Source organism: Muscardinus avellanarius (assembly GCF_963383645.1).
Source record: "Muscardinus avellanarius genome assembly, chromosome: 4".
Classification (NCBI taxonomy): Eukaryota; Metazoa; Chordata; class Mammalia; order Rodentia; family Gliridae; genus Muscardinus; species Muscardinus avellanarius.
Window position 1 is genome coordinate 48,025,375 of NC_137789.1, and position 23,820 is coordinate 48,049,194.

Below are 23,820 nucleotides of genomic sequence, written 5' to 3' on the forward strand. Positions count from 1 at the left end.
CAGGCCTGTAGTAGAACCAATGTAATCATTCGCAATAGCCAAAGTGGCTCCTCCCTGAATACCTTTGAAAGATTGAGGTTTCCAGCCCTCTGAAATTAAGAGTTATTCAGTTTTGAGACTACTTTGGTCAGTGAAACTCAGGCTGCTTCAATGAGGAAATAGAGAGGCAATGTATACTTTTTCACATGTTATTTCTTTGCACAGAAAGGAAAGCAACCTGCAACTGAGTCCAAGTTGCCAGACCTTAATTCTGAATCAGTCCATTTGAAATGGCCTCAATTACCTCCTCTAGGTCCTTTTCCTATTCCATGCAAAGCAAATTTGCTAAAATGCTTTCTCACGGAGTATCTACAACGTCAGAGCCCACATGCTCTTGGGATGGATCATTGCTGGATTTGTCCTCAGGCAGGGCAGCAGAGTTCTATATCCTGCAGATAAAGGGCACTGAACTTCAGTAAGTTATTGAAGCTTAAGGTTCAGTGCCCTTTATCTGCAGAAGTCTTTTCAAAGTTCCTTTAAAAGGTTTTGGTAACTATCAGTGATAAGATGCTTCCTTTTTAATATATATAAAATATGACATTTTAACCTCAATTGATTAAGACGGAGGTCTCTTTCCATGCCTACTCTTCTTCCAACACACTTGAAATTCAATATTTGGCTTCAGCATGACAGTGATTATTTTGGGGGTCTGGCTAAGGAGAAAAAATTTGGGAGTATACCATATTAAGTAACATTTAGCTGAATGTTTTATAAAGTTTCAAAACAATGGAAATTTCAGGTAACTGATTTGACTTTACATGTTGTCTTTCTTAAAATATGTACTTTGATCTATCACTATAATAATCTCACTTTAAGTCTTTTGGAAATATAACAAGGAATGGTGGTTCCATTTCTAATCTTTTGAGGAAACTTTATAATGATATCCATAGTGGCTGTGCCAATTTACAAATCCATAATCTGTATATATGAGTTCCTATTTCCCCACAAAATCACCAGTATTTATTGTTTGTATTCTTGATTATTTACATTCTAACTGGAGTGAGATGGACTTTCAGAGTAATTTTAATTTGCATTTCCCAGATTGCTAATGATGGTGAATATTTTTTCATATATTTATTGACCTTTGGTATTTCTCCTTATGAAAGCATCTATTCAGTTCAATTTCCTGTTTTTTGATTGGGTTTATTTTTTAGTGTTGAGTTTTTTAAGTTCTTTATATATTCTAAATATTGGTTCTCTATCAGAGGCACAGTCAAATTATGCAACCAACAGAGCTGTCCATCAATAGATGAATGGAAAAATAAAATGTTTTATATAGAACCAGGCATGGTGGCGCACGCTTGTAATCCCCGTGCTTGGGAGATGGAGACAGGAGAATCATGCAGATTCAAAGCCAGCCACGCTGGCTTAAGAGACCCTGTTTCCAAAAATAAAAAAAGTATAAAATAGGTCTGGGAGTGTAGCCTAGAAGTAGAAGGGCTTCCAGGAACCCCAGTACCACCAAAAACAAACTGTTTTATATAAATTCAATGAAATTTTATTCAGACAAAAAGAAGAACTAAATTATATAATTTACAAGAAAATGGATGGGACTAGAGACTATTAAGTAAGATCATCCAGTTTCAAAAATTCAAGGAAAATATATTTTCTCTCCTATCTGGAAGCTAGAAAGTAAATAGGAAACAAAGGGGACTTCATATACATAAGGAGAAAGACCAGTAGAATGATGGAAGAGACTGGGAGAGGAAGAATAGGAGGAGAAGAAAAAAGAGAATTGATGAAGGAAACAGTCCAAATATTGCTCTCTCCATACATGAGGGTATCACTGTTGCGCTATCATGTTTTAGGGAGAGAGGGACAAGCAGGGTGAAATTTGGAAGAAACCAAGTGCCATGTGACATACTATGTGCATCACTTTGAACCTTAGTGTGATGTATAATTACAATGCACCAACAAAAGTGTAAATATGTATGTATATATGAAATAAAAACTTAAAATAGAAAAAATGGAGTAATAAACAGGATAAAATATGGGGCGAGAAAATCAAGAAAAAGGATGCTACAATGGGCAAGAAATGGCAGCATGAATGTGCACAAGCCTCACATAGTTCCAAAAGCAGTCATTCTTCCTGTGAGGAGGTCACTTTCAAATAAAAATAATGAGTAGGCACTTGCTTTGTTATGCATCTCATTAACAAAAATAGTAATACATATTAGCACATTGAAAAAAAAGATTTAAATTACCTGCTGACTTGACCAGTATGCATAGTTTCAATACTGAAATACTCAGAATACTACAATAAAATACTGAAAATACTACAATAATGTCATCAGTGACAGGGAAGTTAATGTCATTTGTCAGTTGTAAGCCCCCTTTTTTTATTTCCTTTTTTTTTTTTTGTAGTGCTAGGGATCAAACCCATGGCCTAGTACATGTTAGCCTAGCATTCTACCACTGAACCACATCCTCAGCCCTATAAGCCCTTTTAAGAGTAATCATTGTGCAGAAAAATTTGATATGCTCTGAAGTGGCTCAGATAATACATAAAAAATTCAAGCTTTCTTCAATTTTACAAATTAATTCCAAATATTTATTAGATATTTACTAAATGAGACTAATATCAAATTTTGAATCTAAAATATTTACAAAATTACCAGCACCAAATCCAAATTTAAACAATCCACATAAAGAGAATTATTGAATTTTAATTTTTTAATTATATAAGAGTCATGCATGATGGTGCATGCTTGTAATCCCAGCATTTGATTTGGAAGGCTGAGACAGAAGGATCATGGTTTGAAGACAGCCTCAGCTACTTTATGAGGCCCTTTTCAGCTCAGTGAGACCCTGTTTCAAAATAAAAAATAAAAATAGAGCTGGGGTTGTAACTCCAAGGTAGAATGCTCCTGGGTTCCATCCCCATTACTGAAAATATATATATATATATATATACACATATACATATATATATATATATATATATATATATATATATATATATATATATATTGGCATGATGGTACATACCTCTAATCCCATAATCCCAGTACTATTTGGGAGTCTAAATCAAGAGGATCTCAAGTACAAGACCACACTCAGCAACTTAGACTCAGTGACCTAGTAAGACCCTGTTTCAAAATAAATAAAAGGGCTGGGGATGTAGCTTGAAAGTAAAATGCCCCTAGGTTTAATCCCTAGTACTTCAAAAAAGGAAAAAAAAAGCTACATAATTTTTGTCATACAATGAAGTGATCAAAGAGTATGCAGAGAAAAATATCTTGAAAGAATATTATGAAAGTTAATCCAGAAGTTAGTTAATTTAAATATTTTCCCTGAAATTTGGGGGTATTCGTGGGATTTTTTTAGCTTTTAAAATGTGACTTGCTTAATTATTCATTCTAAATAAATATTAATTTTTCTACTTAATTCATCTTTGTTAAATTAAGATTCAGATTCCTCAGAGTCTAGGTCTTTTTAACCTCACTCTGTATACCTGAGTACAGTCAAGTAAAACAACTGGGATGCCGGGTGTGGTGGCACACACTTGTAATCCCACTACATGGGAGGCTGAGACAGGAGAATTGTAGATCCATGGCCAGTCTCGGCTACTTAGTGAGCCATGTTATGAAATAAAGAATAAAAAAATAGGGCTGGAGGGTGTATCTCAGAGGTGGGATGCCCCTGGGTTCAATCCCCAGTACTGGAAAAAAAAAAAAAAAGCTGGGCTGACCTTTTTTCAAATTAGGATAATGTGCTACTATAAGAAATACCTACATTGTTTATTATACTTTGTCAATATACAACTTTTAAATGATTAGAATCAAATTAAATCTTTAGATCTTTCAAAATATATTTGTCTAGGAACAACTGCAACCTTACTGTAGAAGGAAAGCAAGAGCCTGCAACCACTCTGTGGATGCCGTTGAGTACCCAAGACAGCCTACGACTCAAGGTACAACAGTCAGCAGGAACCTCACCAGAATGGAGAACAATCCTAGTCTCCAAGTCCCACAGTGAACACTGTCTTCCAGACGGATGCTATGCACACATTAGGTGGCACTGCAGTGAAAAACTCACAGCCAGGAGACCATAGAAAATAATTCCCTGATGAGGTGCATGGCTGTCACCTGTGGTCACAAAGACCTGCATAGGAGGTCCTGTGACTACCTGAGAAGACTAATGAGCATCAGGAGATGGACACCCTTTGCAGTTGATGCACATGGTCAGATTGTGCTGGTATGCTCAAGGTCTATATCATTTTTTGCTCTTTATTTTTTAAATAGTGTCTAAGTTGCAGAGGGCCTCACTAAGTAGCTGAGGCTGGCTGAAACCCAGATCCTCCTATCTCAGCCTCTCAAGTACTAGACAGTGTTATTTTCAATAAAATAAAATATTCCTTTGAGGTTAAACTCTAGGTGTACCTGTTATTATTCTAATAGTTTCATGCTGATTCAATGATCATAACTGTCTCCTAAATCTAAAACATACTATGTCTTTATAAATTAAAGATTCTGAAATGAAGACACTATTTCTTTCCTTCCCATCTATCAAGAGGTATTGAGCTAATTATCCTTTATAATTTAGTACAATATGTCAAATTGGGATAGAATTATATAAAATATTTGTGATACAAATCAAACATTTCATTTTGGTATGTAACTCTTTAGCATCTACACAAATTTATTCCAGGTCAGTTTCTGCCTCCCTCTCCTACTCAGTCATAAGAGAAATAACAGATAATATAAAAATATGAAAAGCCAGGAAAAATCTACAAAGAATTAGCAGTTCACAAACCAGTAGGTTCATTTTAGGTTTTCCTACTTCCTCATGTTTTACAAGTTGTTGAAACCAGAAAACATATTTTCTCCAAAAATTACTGTAAGACTCAGAACCATTTTTAACTTCTACAAAGTGAAAGATAAAAAGAGTGTGTAAGATTATGCTAAACACTATTTAACATGGTAGATTTTCAAAAGATCAACTGCCTGATATGATGTTAAATATAGTTGAATGTGGTCCCACATCTCTGTACCACTTTGCCAAGTTTCCGTCAGATGCGATTTGCAACGAGCAACATATTAAACCCCCATAAATAGTCATTATAATGTAAACACTGAATGCTTCTTATTGTAGCAGTGAAAGCCGCCTCTCCAAAACATATAAAACAGAAAACAAATCCTTGCATTTTGTCTCAGGGCAGAAGGTGGATTTGAATTTGAAGATGTGCCAAGTGGTAATTTGGGGCACAAATATTTCAGACAAAGCTGATCTATTATGAGTAATAACAGCATATGTTAGTTTCTAAATCAGTTTGCATATGTCACAGGAAGCACACCCAATTAGTATGTGAGGCCATTTACACTTCACCAAAGGTATTAACAGTAAATTATAGCAAAGTAGGTATGCTCAAATGATACGCACAATTTGAAATGTACATGGAAACCTGACACAAAAGCAGAAACAGAGTAAAATAGACTCTTAAATGAATGAAATAAGAAAATTAGCTTCTTTTTTTCCTTTTCTTTGTTATTATTATTACTACTGTTATTGTTGCCTTCTTTTCACAGGGGCAACTGCTATGGTTCTTGACAGTTTCCTCTTAGCTAGCTAAGCCTGGAAGGATTAACGAAGACATTTGGCCTTTATGGTTTTCTGTGTCTGGATGTGTATGTCCCCAGGAAAAAAAAGAACCACGCAAGAAGCTATTAAAGACCAATGAGCGAGCACAGAGTTGAGATGTCTGAGTTCTGTTCGCTGAAACAGATGTTGTGTCCCACAATCCCCTGATCTGCCGCAGGCTTTTGCTGGTGGCAACCCTGTGGTAAATGGGTTTACATAATGAATTTGCTGTTAATTCTCTTACACTTACACACACACACACACACACACACACACACACACACACACACACTCGAATCACATTTAAAGGGCTGATTAAATGCCAGTATGGCTGAGAGCATGATTATCTCTTGCTCATTTGAAGAAACTTTGAAGAGACTAAAATCACAAATCAATCCTTCATGATTGATTTGGAAGAGTATCTAGCCTTCCATTGGCTGAAGATAAGCTGAAACTTTTGAGGGAATTCCTAAACCTCACTTAGTAGTGGACTTCTATGGCTTTTCCAGATAATCACAGTAAAAAAAAAAAAAGTGGCTTTTTATACCAAACATAGGATCCTTTATTGAGCTAATTTATTGAATTAATAATTTTGATTCTAATATCATTTTGTTTGACCATTTCTCTTTAAAATGTTCTTACTAAATAAAGAAAATAGTAAATTTCTAATTGGGATAAATGATGTAAATATATGCAATAAGCAAATATTTTAAGTGAGCCACCGAGTGTGTATGAAATACCTAGAGAATAGCCAGCTTAATATTGATTCTCTGAACATAAGAATTAAAACAACAGAGACAGTATGAAGATGACAACAGAAATGTAAATGGAGCAGAGCATTACCAAAAGACCCTCTGAATGTCACCTGTTTTACAGAAAATAGCAATGCTACTAGTATTGCGAAAATAACAAAAACAATAGTACATGCTCTTAATTGAGCTCCGATCATGTTTCAGGCACTATACTAAATATTTTTACACATGATCCTCTGTCTTCCTCATAGAAACCTTCTTCTTCTTATTCAGTAATAATAAAAAATGTCACCATTTAATAAAAATTTCCTCCACAAAACTCTGGCCTTGCTTTTAAAGCAGTGCTTAGAGCCTTGCTGGGGCCCTTTTGGTACTGAGCACCTGAGCTCTTTCTTGCTTCTGAGGCTCTGTGCATGAAATGTCCTCTCCTGGAGTCTCCTCAGGCCTGCTTTCCCACTCAACTCTGCTGTTTTGTTTGAGTGTCTTCCCTTTATCTGTAACATCTCACTTTAGTATTTTTCTCCTCCAAGAAGCTTTCACAAGTGCTTTACCCAGAGTAGTTTCCTAAGTGTCTCACCCACCCCTCCTCTCCGTTCACCTGCCTACTCTCTACCCTGATGGTGCTTATTAGTTCAGGGCACTTTCTCTAAGCCTTTATTTGCAGGTGTGTTATCATATATTTATCTTCCTGGCTAGAGTGCAACATCACAAAGTCAGATTTTAGTTCCTTCTCATCTGCTAACCTACTCCCGACACACAGCAAAGAACTTGGCATATGGTAGGTACTCAATATTTATTGAATCAAAGATTGTGCTGAATGCCTTGCATTAATTCTCTTGTTTAATGAATAATCTTCCTGTGAGCTGGCTGAGGAATATCTTGGCCACACAGCTAGTAAATGCCTAAGGTAAGATTAAGAGCCAATTCAATGGGACTTTAGAGCCATACTTTTAACCATTATACTCCCACTTCTAAAAGCTCACAGATTCATAATATCAGCTGGAAATAGACCATTTGGGACTTTGGGGGGATTTTGTTCCCAAGAATCCCTCACAATCTTGGCCAAGACATAATCCTATTGTGTTGCTTTAGTACAGCTGCTTCAAGTATCCACCAGCCCCCTTCAGCTTAGCAGTTCTTCTGTGCTTGCAGGCAAGTAGACCTCAAAACAAAAGTGACAAGTGCTTCCCTACTTGTATAGGGGCTGTATGCAACCTGGGAAATAAAGATCTCACCCCATTCTCACACATCAGGATTGCTATAGCCACATAAGTGATAAGGTGAGGCTTTGACTGGGACCTGAAGAAATCACCTTTCTATTTTCCTGCGACTTCTTTTCAACTATAAATATACATGGAGAATAAAAACAGAAAGAAAGAAAGAAAGAAAGAAAGAAAGAAAGAAAGAAAGAAAGAAAGAAAGAAAGAAAGAAAGAAAAAAGAGAGGAGTAAAGGCTAAATGAGTGATGTGTGCATGTATGCCTCTAACATCTTGTACTCCATTAAGATGTATGACTACAATGCACCAATAAAAAAAGAAAGAGAGAGGAGTGAGAAAGAGAGAGACAGAGACAGAGACAAAGACAGAGAAAGGGATAAATTTCACGTTCTCACAAAACTTTTGAAACACCATATTATAATGTTATCTCCTATTTTCCTCCCAATTTCTTTTAGATTTCATTACTGTAGGAAAGGAAAGCAGGAGGAGAGCTTCCTAGATATACACTGTTTCCTTTGATAGTCCAAGATTCTCATCTCTGGATTTATCATAATGCTTTAAAAACTAATAATTTCTAATGCCGGGCGTGGTGGCACACGCTTGTAATCCCCGCGCTTGGGAGGCAGAGACAGAAGGATGGCGCAGGTTGGAAGCCAGCCGCGCTCGCGTAAGAGACCCTGTTTCAAAAATATAAAATAGGTCTGGGAGTGTAGCCCAGACGTAGAAGGGCTTCTAGGAACCCCAGTACCACCAAAAAAAAAAAAAAAAAAAAAAATTCTAGCTGTACAAACCAATGATTCAAAATCTTTGGCTTCAGATATAAAACAATATATGGAGGGTAAAAAGCACAACTTTCACTTTTCCTTTAATAAACTTATATATTTAGCTATTTTTGCCAAAATAATAATCAGAGATAAATATAGAGAAGAAAATATTTTCAATGAGTAATGAGTAATGTTCATGTTCTTGATATATATATATGCATACATATATATGTATTTTTTTTTAGTACTGAAGATTGAACCCAAGGACCATTTTACTTCTGAGCTACATTCCCAGCCTGATTTTATTATTTATTTTGAAACAGAGTCTCACTAAGCTGCGGAGGGCCTCACTAAGTAGCTGAGGCTGGCTGTGAACCCAGACCCTCCTGTCTCAGCCTCCCAGTACTTGGGAGGCTGAGACAGTGTACACCAGCATTCCCGTCATGTTCTTGATCTCTTAAGCAGTGTTGAAGGTGAAATTTATAGAATGATATAAGCATTACACTATATAATTTGCAAAATATTTAATAGTAAGAGCAAACAGTAAGTAATCAATGGATGATAATTTATTTCACATTGAAACACTTTGTATACTCTTCTATAAACGCATCAACCTTTTTATACTTAATAGCCTAGAAACATATCTATTCGTTCATTTTATCTAATTTATTTGTCACTTCCAATGTTTATTTGGCCTCATATTGTAGTTCTTCAAGGTAAAGGAGAAAACATTCTTTGATCAAGTTATGTCAGGTTGGCAGAGTGTGCAGGTATGTGTGTGTTTTGTTGTCCTTTAATGTGACTCTTAATTCATTATCATGGAAAGGAGTGAAATGCAGCATGGCGATCCTGGCCAGAGACTTCTGCTAAAACACTTAAAATATGCAGCAGACCCTCTTCGCTGTTTAGGTCACAGATCAGGAAGTGAGAGTTACTGGCTGAGACGGGGGAAAGAGGAGGAGGCTCCTAGGTAGTGGTCAAGGCACACTGCTCTGCTCACACTTTCATCTTCTCCAGTTTTGTGAGAGCTCCTTTTCTCATCCTACTTTGAGCTAATCTTTGTTGCTGAGATTGTCTGAAATAAGAAGTGTATGTCTGAGTTGCTGAGATACAGCTGACTACATCTGTATCAGTTATCCATTCGACAAACATTCACGATCAACTGGTATGTTCCACAAACTACTGTTCTAAGAACTGTTAATGAAGCAGTAAGCAAAATAGACCTACTTTCATGGAACTTATTTTTTTGATATAGAAGACAAATGATAAAGTAACAAAGAGAGATCATGGATGGATAGATAAGCAATCACAAATTATGACATAGCAAAACCATTCTAAAGGCATTGGAAAAACAAGAAATGGTAGAGAGAGCCCAGATATGACTGTAGTTATAGGGTTGTGGGTGACAGAAGAACCCTAAATGAAGCGAAGGCGCAAGCCATGTGAGCTCTGGGGGAAGAACTGCCACAGCTCTGAATAAGACATTATCTCAGACATCACTACATTTTCCCTAACGTCCCTTTCAGGAAACCCTTTAGTATACTACAATTGATATATTTGTCTTTTCAGTCCTCTCTGTTCTATCACAGTATCTTTATCTGTTTTTTGCACTTTATGACCCTAACAGTTTACTTTTCTCTCGACTGAGTGTTTTGCATTTTTAATTTTTTTAATAGTTAGACTGCCCTAGCCCTAACATCACCAAGGAGTCCTGGTTCCTCCCATTAGGTAACTAACAGCTTTAGAAACTTTTTCAATCAGAATTTTCACTGCTACAATCCAAAATACCTCACTGCCACAATTTAGAGAAAGAAATATTTAGTCCTTCATAGTTCTAGAGATTTTAGGAGTCTAGTCCATGTTAGCCAAATAAAATCTCTGTATCTCAGGGAACAGAGAGACGGGGGGAGGGAGAGAGGGAAGGAGGGAGAGAGAGAGAGAGAGAGAGAGAGAGAGAGAGAGAGAGAGAGAGAGAGAGAGAGAGGACTCTACTCTTACATCATGGAGCAGGAAGAGAGAGAAAGAAAGAGAGAGAGAGAAAGGAAATTAAGAACCATATAAAATCCCCAATGCCACATTCTCAGGGACCCCACCTCAGCAATCAAGCCTCACCTCTGACATGGCTTCCTTGTCTTCATGAAGTCTAAGGGAACACTGTAAATCCAAAGCATAACAGGAGCCAAGGTCTGGGTCCTGAGTTTCTCCTTGCTCTGGTCTTATTTCTTGGAATGGAGTATCTTTACTGGTAATTCCATCTTTGTCTCTATCTCACCAATGTGCATTGAGTGCGTGGCTGAAAGATTACTGGGTTTCTGTTTCACATGTCTGATTATCAAAAGAAGCTGCACCTGAGGAGCCTCTTCCATTTATCACCCAGGTGCTAACCATGAGAGCCTGCCCCCCAAAGCCTGATGCTATGACCAGGTTAAGTCTTCTGAAGTCCTGAGATAGAAGTAAGAATATTTTACATACTTAAGGAATGCTACCCTGGTGTAGTCTTGTGTGCCTGTAATCCCAGTACTTGTAAGGCTGAGACAGGAAGATCACAGTTTCAAGGCCAGCCTCAGCAACTAAGCAAGGCTCTCAGCAACTTAGTGAGACTGTTTCTAAATAAAAAATAAAAATCTGACTGGGAGTATAGCTCAGAAGTGGAATGCCCCTGGATTCAATCCCCATGGCCAGTAAATAAATAAATATGTAAATAAATAAATGCTAACATTTGTGTGACCAAAGGTCTAGTAGATTATTTCTTGGCTACAACATTCTGCGCATTTTTGCAAGGTAGTTTTGCTTCTCTCTCCAGCCAGAGATAGACATTTTTCTTTTCTTTATTTTTTTTTCTTTTGTTATGGCACTGGAGATTGAATCCCAGGACATTCTATCTCCAAGATACACCCCTGGCCTTATTTTATTTTATTTTTTTTATTTTGAGACAGTGTCTCACTAAGTTGCTCAGAGTTATACTCTAACCTCCTGTCTCAGCCCCCCAAGTACTAAGGTTATTTGCCACCAACACCTGGCTGAGGTGGAGTTCTATAACATAAGCCTTTAAATACCTTGCAGCTCCTTATGCATTCATTCAGAATCCTACCTGTCTTCTTGTGTGTAGGGGATGTCAGCCATCTATATTCTCTCAGATGAGCCCAGTGCCAAGCTAACTCACCAGCTTAATAAAATGATATAAGCAAGCCCAGCAGGGACCAGCAAAACTCAAACCTCTGGGTCATGAGAAATAATAAATTGCTAAGTTTTAGTTTGTTAAGAACAAGTGGATGATGAACACAGTATAATTGGCTGCTTCCAAGGTCATCTTTCTATTGAACCAAATGAACTCTTCTTTAAGTTTCATTTACTCAAGTCAGTATTCTTGGTAGACAGCAATACATATTAAATTGTAATAGTGAGGTGTAGCTTAATTTCTCTTTATCACACTACAGCACTTAAGATATTGAATTAACACTTTAATTAGAAAAGAGAATATTATAAATAGAAATTTTGAGAGCTGTCACAAATTGGAAAAATATTTGTAGAATCAAAGCTCCACACTGCCCCTCAGATGGCATAATAGAAATACCTACTTACTCTACATGAAAGTAGGGATTTGTTCTTCAGTACTCAAGTTTAGGAAACTGAAGTGTAATGTGGTTAAAAGAACTGGAAAATTTAATTTTTTAAAAAAACTGTTTTATAAATTGTTTATAAACTGTTTATAAACTGTTTTTAAGTTTTATAAATGACATTTCCCTATTCAGATTTTCATCAAACCACTGACCCTCTTCACTCTGTTCCAATCACACTGGCTTCCTGAGTCTCTTGAAGATGACATCCCCAGCTGGGTGTGGCAGGTGCACCTATAGTTTTGGCAAGTTGAGCCCAAGAGTTTGAGAACAGCACGAGAAACATAGAGAGATCCCCATCTTGAAGAAGGAGGAGGAAGAGGAGGAGGAGGAGGAGGAGGAGCTAACTTCTTTTCTTCAGTTTATAGATTTTGTTGTATTATTTTTTGCGGTACTGGGGATGAAACCCAGGGGCAGTCTTCCTCTGAGCTACAACCCCAGCCCTATTTTTAGTCTTTTTAGGTTTTTTTAGGGTCTCACTGAGTTGCGAAAGGCCTTGCTAAGTAGCTGAGGCTGTCTGAATGGCGATCCTTGAGTCTTTTCCTCCCAAATGCTGGGATTACAAGCATGAGCCACCATACCCGGCTACTTCATATAGGTTTTTTTTTTTTTTTTTTTTTTTTTGTGTGTGTGTGGTAGTGGGGTTCCTGGAAACTCTTTTACCTCCAGGCTACACTCCCAGACCCATATTTGGAAACAGGGTCTCTTAAGCCAGCCTCTGGCTTCAAAGCTGCACGATCCTCCAGTCTCCACCTCCCAAGAGTGGGGATTACAAGCATGCGGCACCACGTTCAGAGTTACTTCATATAGTTTTAACGTATCATTTCATTCATCTCTTCAATTAAACAAAACAGCATTAATGGGCCAGTAATAAAACAATGATTACTACATAGTCAATGCCTTTAGGAGCATATAAATAAATAATTATGATAAAATATGGTCAGTGTAACATTATAAAAAGAATGGGATGTTAGCAGGATCTAGGTTTGAATCTTAACCTAAGTCAGATGAATTATAATGAGAATATGACTGTTTTTGATGTTTGACTCCTGCAACTGCCTCTTTCCTTCTGCCTTGCACACATCTTGGCAAGCCCATAAGAAACCCTCGATCTTCCACATTTGGTGTGAGAAACCATACGCAAGGAAACTTCCTCCAGCCGGACTCCCAAACCACAATGAAAAGCTCAAGTAAAATTTTCTTCCTTGTTCTCCAAAGACACTTTTGAACCATATTGTTCTCTCAAGAAATGTTTGAGCCTGTACTGCTTTTAACAGAAAGTTAAATTATGGCGGGAACAAATCTTCTCATGCTTTCTTGATGGCTGTGTGTTATGAGTCACAATCCAAGTTTTGGGCGATGGTATGTATCATACATTTTCTCTAAAGCCTGACAACAGTGAAGGTGGTCTAAAAGGGTAGCTTGGGTGGCATGGACATGGCATCTTAAACTGAGTACTTAGCATCTGGGATTCTAACTCTTTTTTTAACTCAAAGTATCTAAATTTCTTAATGGCAAATAATAACTCACTCTTGTATCTACTTCAACCAGTATGGTACCTGGCATATAAAATATGTAAGCACATGAATGGTTTCCAGAAGCCTAGGGAATGTGATTTGGAATTGGAATGAAAAATATTCAGAAGAGACTACAGATACACAAAGATGACAGGCCAAAAAGGAAGCCCAACCACATGAATTTGTTGAAACAATGCATAAGAAAAGGAAAAAAAGGCAGGAAGGCAGGAAGGCAGGAAGGCACGGAGGCAGGAAGGCAGGGAGGGAGGGAAGGAAGAACAGACTAACAAAGTCAGAGGAAACTCCTGGTAGCAAGTCTAACCTTGATTAAAAGAAGCAGTGTCACATGCCTCTAATTCCAGTGCAAGGGAGGCTGGGACAGGAGGATTATCAGGTTTGAGGCTAACCTTAGCTAACTTAGTGAGACTGTGTTTCAAAAGAAAAAAATAGTGCTGGAAATATCTCTCAAAGATAGAATACATTGGAGTGCGATCCTAAGTGGAGGAAAGAAGAAGAGAAAAGAGAAGAAAATAAAATTCAGTCGATGATGCTCAAAAAAAGATAAGTTCATGTGGATTTAGATGTATATGACCTTTGTGTAGCCAGTAAGAATTTCAGTGAAAATTGAGGGAAAAAATGCATAATGATCTTCGGAAGATGGAGGCAAGATTATCTGTGGAGACCATTTGAAACAGGTTTTAGAAGGGAGATTAACCATGTGGTTTTGTCTTTGAATGCTAGAAAATAGGAGTGGTGGCATCACGAAGCTGAGAGTGGCGCAAACAGTGGCAGATGGCACTGATCAGCACTGACAGCCTGATACCATCAGACTAGGTGCCAGAGATTTTCATAGTCACCAATCTGCAGAGATATGATGATGTAGACACCAAAAATTCAAGAGCTGGAACCCAGGATCTAAAGACCACACATATCAGATACCCCTCCGCTTTTATTTATGCTGCAATTACGTTTTCTAATAATTATTATGTCCCATTTTACTTCTATTCTGTCTCTTCTTCACAGTACTACTAACCGGGTTGACTTGCCCCATCCAGATGTGATATGAGAAGAGGCACAGGGAAGCCCCCCTCATACCTTCTCTGAGACTCGGGCTGCAGAACATAGTTATATAATATTCAATTTAGAGCCAGGTGTGGTGGCGCACACTCTTTTTTGGAATGCCAGCATTCAGGAGGCTGAGACCAGAGGATCGCAGTTCGCAGACAGCCTCAGCTACTTAGTGAGGCTCTCTGCAACTCAGTGAGACCCGGTTTCAAAATAAAGAATAAAAAAATAGGGCAGGGCGTGTAGCTTGGAGGTCTGAATGCCCCTGAGTTCCATCCCCAGACCCACTAATAATAATAATAATAATAATAATAATAATAATTAATTTAGAACAATTTCTTTTATTTATTTATGTTTTGTTTGGTACTAGGGATTAAACCCAGGGGTGTTCCACCTCTGAGCTATACCTCTAACACTATTTTATTATTATTTCTAAAATGTTTGAAGCAGGATCCTCTTAGGTTGATGAGTCTCATACTTATTGAGCCCTCTTTAAATCTGTGATTCTTCTGTTTCAGTCTCCCATGTACTGGTATTACAGGCATGCTCTGCCACGTTCGACTTCAATTTAGAACAATTTCTGATTTCTGTTTTGGATTGTGAGATGAAGTCCAAATATATGTTTTATTAATTTGTGAATCTCCTGGACATTTAATGCAATTGAATCCATTATATATATAAAGATACTCATTTAAAAAGTGGAGCAAGAATATATGATAGTGAGCATGTTCCAGAAAATAAAACCTGAAGACACATTCACACATCTGGCAGTGATTCATAATTGAATACCATTTTCTCTCTAGTTATGATAGTTTACATCAGCCACAATCCCCAAACTGAAAATAGCTGAGTAATATTGCTGGCACCATCTCTTTATTTCAGCTCCATATGTGCAGAATAAAAGGTTTAACTATAATTCACTATGGTAGCATTACACAGGGAATTTCAATGAAGGTGTTGAAAGAAAATAATTGCACATGTAGCCTTAGGCTAGAAGAGAAATATCTCTCTCGTTTTTACGATGTGCTTCTAATGGATATGTGTGAGAAAAAAACCTGGAGGATAGGATCATTATCTTATATGACTACATCAATATCTGTTGGGAACAGTATAAATTTGTGAAACAAGGAAATTTGAGTTTCCCATAATGGAATATTTTAAATACAAACCAAAGTCTTAGGAAAACTATTGAAATTTATCCAATAATATCTATCTATCTATATGACTATATAAATCAGTATAATATGTTTCAGATACTTTCTGACCCTGACCTACTCATATCCCAAAAGATATGGTGAATTTGGCTTGATCCTTTGCAGTGTGACATAACTATGCACCCAGTTCTTGTTACCTAAGAATAGCACTCTTCAAATACATTATATCTACATTATATTCAGGGTGATGCAAAAGCCAAAACACAGGAAATGATGAAAATGTTGGTACCTGAAGTTAGAGCACATTTTATAGTATTCTTTCAAATATCAGGCAAAAAAAAATTGTTGTGACTCTGATTCTAAAACTTTAGGGTACGAAACTAAAGGATGTGATTGCCTTAAAAATCTCCTTTCTAAAGTGAGTACACGCTTGTAATTCCAATACTTGGGAGGCTGAGACAGGAGGATTATGGGGATTATGGTTTGTAGCCAGCATCAGCTACTTAGTGAGGTCCTCAGCAACTCAGTGAGACCCTGTTTCAAAAATAAAGATTAAAGCCTACAGAAGGGGAGAAGATCTTTACCAGTCACCACTCCGATAGGGGGCTAATATCCAGAATATACAAAGAGCTCAAAAGACTCTGCACTAGCAAAACAAACAACCCAATCAAGAAATGAGCAACTGAAATGAATAGACACTTTACAAAAGAGGAGATACAAATGGCCAATAGATACATGAAAAGATGTTCTTCATCATTAGCCATCAGGGAGATGCAAATCAAAACTACACTGAGATTCCATCTAACCCCAGTCAGATTGGCAAGCAGAAAGAAATCAAACAATAATAAATGCTGGCGAGGATGTGGGGAAAGAGGAACTCTTTTACATTGTTGGTGGGAGTGCAAACTAGTTCAGCCACTATGGAGATCTGTGTGGAGATTCCTTAGAAAACTGGGAATAGATCCACCATTCGATCCAGCTTTACCACTCCTGGGTATTTTTCCAAAGGGGTTGAAAACAGAGAACTACAGCAACATATGCATACCTATGTTCATAGCAGCACAATTTGTAATAACCAAAATTTGGAAACAACCTAGGCCCCCATCAACAGATGAATGGTTTGCAAAGTTATGGGAAATACACACAATGGAATTCTATTCAGCTATAAAGAAGAACAAAATCACGTCATTTGTAAGAAGATGGAAAGGGCTGGAAAGCATTATGTTAAGTGAGATCAGCCAAACACAGAAAGAGAAGGGACATATATTTCCTCTAATATTCCCAAAAGAGTGAGCATTGGGGATACCAGAGGTACTCCAGATAATGGAAGGGAAATCTCAGCAAAGTTTGAATGGAAAACTAAGAGAGGAAGGAGGCTGAACTTGAATGATGAGAGGCTACTTCCAAATAGGTGTAAAAGTACAAATATAGCAAGGTTAGCCTGGGTATTAAGTATTGGGAGGGGGGAAGGGAAACGAGGGGGGGGAGAGGGCACCAAATATAGATTAAATGTATAACATTTACTTTCAATAAAATAAATTTAAAAAATAAAAGAACAATAAAGAAAGAATAAAAAAATAGGGTTGGAGGTATGTCTTGGAAGTTGAATAGAATGTCCCTGGGTTCCATTCCCAGTACCGAAGGAAGAAAGAAAATAAGAAAGAAAGAAAGAAAGAAAGAAAGAAAGAAAGAAAGAAAGAAAGAAAGAAAGTCTGAGTGCATGGGATTCAGTAGATGTTCAGTTAAATATTTGATTATCTAGGTCCTGCTTAGGCTGCTTGACTCTGCATATTTACCAAATACCTGTGGTGATTCTCTTTTTGATATTGTTAAGAATCAAAATTCAAATAAAATTTGAAAAGAAAGGGGTACCATTAACTGATTGATGTGTGTGTGTGTGTGTGTGTGTGTGTGTGTGTGTGTGTGTGTTACTGGGGATGGAACCCTTCTACCTCCAGGCTACACTCCCAGACCTATTTTTATATTTTTATTTGAAAACAGGGTCTCTTAAGCCAGCAAGACTGGCTTCAAACTTGAACCATCCTCCTGTCTTCGCCGCCCAAGCGCGGGGATTACAAGCGTGCGCCACCACGCCTAGCTACTGATTGATTTTAACTAATTAAACCTCTCTTTAAACTATTATTGATTTTAATTAGTCAAACATCTTAGGCTAGGCTCACAATACTTCAATATTTTCATTGGCAGTGTGAAAAAGGGACAACTGAAAAAATTGATTTATATTATACCAGATTTATATGTGAATCTCATCTTGGCAGCCACACTGTTAGTCTGAGATTTTAATTGGAGAGCCAAAGCAAAAGTCATAAGTCCAAGCTCCAGGAAAAGTCACTCTGTGGGTAGAACTGTGCTTGGCTCCATAAACACAGCTCTGCCATGTCTGGGTCAGTAGCAGATGGGATGTGGTAAGAGGAGAACCTGGTCTGCTAGGCATGCTCAAGCACGTGGCTCAGCCTGCATCCCTGACCACCCTGACCTCCCTCCCATCTTCACAGTACCACTCCAAAGCCCAGCCTTAGAAGGATCTGTGGCATTTTAAATCATCCTTCCTCAGCACAATTTATTGTGTGCTTTGTTCTCTCAGATCTTTGATGACATTGTCTCACAGGGCGATGAGATGAATCAATATTTTTTATAAGATTATCACAATGTGTTACAGTGGCTCCAATGTGTGTTTCCTTTTTTATAATATTTACTTCAGCTCAACGAAATCGCTAATAATGAGAACTTTAGGCCCTTTGAAAGACTGATGAGGTAGACATTTGGACGCAAGGAACATTTTGCTACTCTTCAAATCATGCTAACCACCACACGGTCAATCATGCTAACCAGCTTCCTCCTGAAATACCTTCTGTAATCCTGGCCATATGGTAGACTTTGTTTCTCCCTGCAAAATCCATCCAGTGCACGGCCATTCTATTCACATCTATTTCTTCTGTAAAGTTGCTATGGACAAATAAAGTCACTCCTATTTAAACACTATGCCTTGACTACAAATTTAAGAAAATAGAAAAAACACCTGTAGGATATAAATCAAGGTGTACATAAGTGTAGAAAAAAAGGAAAAAGGAGTGTCGAACCTGAACCTGGAAGTTGATTTGAAAGATACATGCCAGTCTAAAAGAGGCCCTGTTTTTCTTCTTTTTCCTAGTCTCACAAAGCCAGAAATTACTTGAAAACCAGAAGTTAAAAAAAGCAACCCTAGCAGGAAATAAAGATAGAATTCTAGTTTTATGTTTTATGTATTTCATTATTGAAGCATTTTTAAAAAGGTAACAACTGTTCTTGTCAAGTATGAATTTTTATAGGACCTACTAATTAGTCAATTTCTAAACGTGAAAAAATAAGACGCTCTAACTTGAAAAAAATTCTTAAAACTTCCTTCACTTTTTATTCAGAATGCTTTTTATTACTTGGGACAGAAAAGGGATGAGTTTGAGCAAAATGAACTTCCTGCATCTGAATCAACAGAAAATTAGTACAGATTTTTAAAATAACAAGTATCCTGAAAAAAATAAACAACAACAACAAAAAAAAAACACAAAGTGAAAGTTAGTAGCACAACTGTGTTCTGAGGTGTCTTTATAATAATTGGTGAAATTAAGCATGTCTAATCTGTTGTTATTTTTTAAACAATATGAAAATTTAGAGAAAATTAGCTATTCATTACCTCTTTGTTAACTAGAAAGTGAATCACTAGGAACCATCACCAGAGTATAACATGTATTGTTACAAATGGCTATTAGTGTATTATGAACCCAGTACTGACCACTTCACTCTGTTTCATGGGCTAACCTCTTCTGAGTAGCCAGATAAAGATGGCCATGTCCATGCTAACCAACTGTGTCTAGCAGAAGAATATTTTAACCAAGCCATTCATGATCATCTATCATGTTCTAATGTAAAAGAACATATAGTAGATGTGAATAAAATCTAACAAGTGTATTTTAAGACACAAAACATCAATATGTTTTAGTGTTTGGAAATTCATAAGTCCCTGCTATGGACTGACTTGTGCCCCCACAAAATCCATATGTTAAAATTCTAACCTCCAATATGGCTGTATTTGGTCATAGGGCTTATAAAGTGTTAACTGAGGATGAATGAGACTATAAAACCGAGTCCCTGATCTCACAGAATAAGTGTCAGTATAAGAAAGGACAGCAGAGAACTCATCCTTTCTCTCTTCACCATGAAGACACAGAAAACACCCACTTACAAACCAGAAAGAACCACCCCCCACCCCCAGGAAATAAATTGGTCAGGTCCTTAGTTGTGTGCTTCTAACCTCCAGAACTGTGAGAATATTTTTCTGTTGTTTAAGTGGAGTGAAGTGAACTGTTATGGCCAGAATGGCAACTTCACAATCACCCTCAAGACCATCCACAAAATACTGCAGATTAGCAAGGACGGTGTAACTGCGCTGACCTGTAAAGTGCTTTGCCTTATCCAGAATGGAAGTGTCAACGAATGCCCTCAATACCCACACCAAAGTGTTTGCCAATAATTCTCTTTCCTTTGCGAAGGCATATTGCAAACACAGGCTGAACAGAATTGAGAATGCCTTGAAGACAATAGAATGTGCCAAACAGCAGACAGAAAAACTAAAGGAGCTTTGTGGACAAGTGCTATACCATTTGGAACGCTGTGATGAATGCTTAGTTGTATATAGAGATCTTGTCTGAAAGTCACAAGATGATTATGATGAGGAGAAGAAAACAAACCTTTCAGCAGTTGTTGCAGCTCAATGCAATAGGAAAAAAATTGGTTCCATAGAACTTGGGTCTCCAAGAAGGCACACACAAACTGCTACAATATTGTATGTTCATTGATAGGACAAGCCAGCAGAACCAGGCAATCAAGATCCTACAGAAAGCCAAAGATCTTTGCGGCCATTCATTTTCAGAAGACTCTGATTGAACTGAGGGAGACCCAGAGGCAGAACTAGTCATCATTCATGGTCAAATGGCCTATATTTCATAGCTTCAGAGTCGCAATGAAGGAGGATTTGCAACTTTACATCAGATCATAAAACTAAAGACAACAGATGTGAGATTACTAGCTGAAACTGCAAATAACATCATTACTATTAAAAAGGACCAAAACACTTTTGACTCCAAGAGGAAGGTAAAATTAACCAATGCAGAAAAACTGGAGTTTAAGATTTCCTAAAAACAGCTGCAAACTATAGAATTTAGCAAAACTTTGCTGGCTATGTACAAAAACCAGGCAGAGCAACGCTGAAAAATATTTGCCAGTTTATAGTCCCAAGTCCCTAGCATCTCCTGCCTCTGCTAATCCAAGGTTCCCAGCTCTGCCATGAAAAGCAGCACCCAAAAGCAATAGAACTGCTTCAAAATTTTTTCAGATCAGCATCCAGAAAATTCTGCTGAAATTAAACTGACCCTGGCACAGCTGAAAATTTCTCAATGTAATATTTCCAAAGCATGTCTAATATTGAGAAGCATAGAGGAGTTAAAGTATAAACCTGACATGATGTCTACATTAGTGGCCATGTCCAGCCACGAGGAAGATATTGACAGTGTCATTGAGGTCTACACACAAGCTATCCAGTGGTATCAGAACCATCAGCCCAAATCTCCTGCTCATTTGTTCTGTATAAGAAAAGCTGCAAACTTCAAACTCAAATATGGGTGGAAGAAAGAGGCAATTTGTGACCTAGAACAGCTATGGAAGTAAAATCCAAAAGATATTCACACCCTGGAGCAGCTTATATCTGCTTACTAACTTGTCGATCCAGAGAAAGCAAATGCTCTTAGGAAACACTTGCCCTCATCAGAAAGTACATCTCTAGAAGTAGATGTCGAGGCTATTGAAAATTCTCCTAGTGCTACATAAGTTCTGAAGAAGGGTGGAAAAGCTGCTGGAGAATGTTAACCAAAGGAGCAAGGACAGGGAGGATTGGAAAGAAATAAAAAAGAAGAAAAAAATAAAAGGAAAACTGCCTAAGCATTATGACCCCAAAGTTAACCCGGATCCAGAAAGATGGCTACCAACACAAGACGTGTGTGTGTGTGTGTGTGTGTGTGTGTGTGTGTGTGTGTGTGTGTGTTACTGGGGTTTCTGGAAGCCCTTCTACCTCTGGGCTACACTCCCAGACCTATTTTTTTATATTATTTTAATTTGGAAACAGTGTCTCTTAAGCCAATGAGGCTGGCTTCCAACATGCGCAATCCTCCTGTCTCCGCCTCCCAAGCGCGGGGATTACAAGCGTGCACCACCGCGTCCGGCCAAGAACGTTCTTATTTCAAAGAAATAAGGCTAAAAAGAAATATCAAATTGGAAAAGGGGCCCAGGAAGGAACTGAAGGAGCTTCATCGGAACTGGATGCCAATAAAACTGTGAGCAGCCCACTCACCTGCCCATGCCCCGGCGATGCAGCAACAGTTTCTGCCTCTACAAGTAACATCATACCCCCAAGACCCCAGAAACCTGCAGAATAAAAAAGCAACAGCAACAGAAAAAGAAAAAAGGAGGAGAAGGCGGCTGGTGAATAGAATGTTCTTGTTGCAGGCTATTTATAAACTAGTCTCAGTGACAGCTAGGAGCATAATAAAGGTAACACAGCAAGAAGCACAGACTGCTCCCTCTTATATCCCCATGTTTTCATAGTGATTTCTTGTGCATCAAAGAGGAAAGCTTCTTCCTCAAACTGCTTCATTATGTTTGGCCTACTTATGACAGATTATGACAGCTGAAGATGATTGGGCATTACCCACCTTGATATCCATTGTATCCTTTATCTTTGTATACTGATTTGATCTTTGTTCTGTTTCACAAATAAGGCATGTTATCTAAGGATTCCCAGGATTTAGACAAAAATAATTTCTTCAACTTCAACTGGAGTCTGCAGACACTTGCTCCTGCTTAAAAGTCTCACTTTAAATTATGTCTTAGGAGGCCCTAGGAGACTGAAAGTGGAATCTTCTGAGCATTCCAAGTATTCACTTAGACATACCATGTGATAGAGACCTTATTAAAACACTAGTGTTCTCCACTTAATTAAATGTATGGTCACAAAAATACTAAATTAAGTGTTTTAAATAACTTTAACCATAAATTCTATTGTGTGATATTGGAATATGGGATACTGTTTATATATGTATATGATTTCTTTGTACCCTTAGCATTTTCGAATTATGTTAACATGCTGATTTAGCACCAATGAAGGCATCAGTGTTGCAAGTAGTTGGTCCTTAGACCTAGTGTTCTAAGGTCAGGTGGGTTTGAACTGTCTCAGTTAGAAAGATTAATGGCCCCTAGCTGGGCACCGCTGCACACCTGATGAGGATCTCAGGTTCGAGGCCATTTTCAACAACTTAGTGAGACTGTCAGCAAATTAGGCCCTGTTTCAAAATAAAAAGGGCTATGGGTATAGCTAAGAGATAAAGTGGCCCTAGGTCCAATCCCCAGTACCCCAAAATGAAAAAAAATGACCCCTATCAAGAACGTAAATGTTGACTTTATTACATAGAGAAGAAAACAATACCAGGCAGTATTAAAACCTAATGAGACTCTTGCCACAGCAATAAGACAAGAGAAGGAAATCAAAGGAATTCAAATAGGAAGAGAGGAATATATAACTATCCTTATTTGCAGATGACATGATTCTTTATATAGAAGATCCAAAGAACTCAACCAAAAGATTTCTGGAGGTGATTAACTAATTTGGCAAAGTTGCAGGACACAAAATCAACCTAAAGAAATAAGTTGCTTTTCAGAGAAGCCCTGGACAGCAGATTTTGGTTTAATATCTGATTGGGACAACTTAAGGAGACATTTCCAGCCATGACTTCCTATCTAGAATACAGGAGAGAGAGTGGATAATGGTGGAATTAGAAGCAACATGACAAGGAGGTGTCCGTCATGCAAGAAAAGTGACTTTTTGGAAGAACATCCCAGAAGAGATTAGAGGAAAGACCGCTTCAGCTGTGCGTGCTGGGGAACTCTTAACAACATTGTAAGAAAAATGATCCAGGTGTATTGGAGGGAGCCCAGCAGTGCCAGGCGTGTTGGTGGGAAGCCCAGCCACACGTTCTGGGGAACTCAGTGCGCCTAGCCACTGCTCTCCTCTA

General features: G+C 37.9%; 1 pseudogene across 1 annotated transcript; it reads left to right on the forward strand.

The window, feature by feature from the left end:
* The first annotated feature begins 4,116 nt into the window (after nucleotides 1–4,116).
* On the forward strand, nucleotides 4,117–22,238 carry LOC308262296 (signal recognition particle subunit SRP72-like; annotated as a pseudogene). The gene is made up of 4 exons: nucleotides 4,117–4,236; nucleotides 20,049–20,638; nucleotides 20,822–21,751; nucleotides 21,981–22,238. The product of its transcript is annotated as a signal recognition particle subunit SRP72-like (transcript).
* The last annotated feature ends 1,582 nt before the right edge of the window (nucleotides 22,239–23,820 follow it).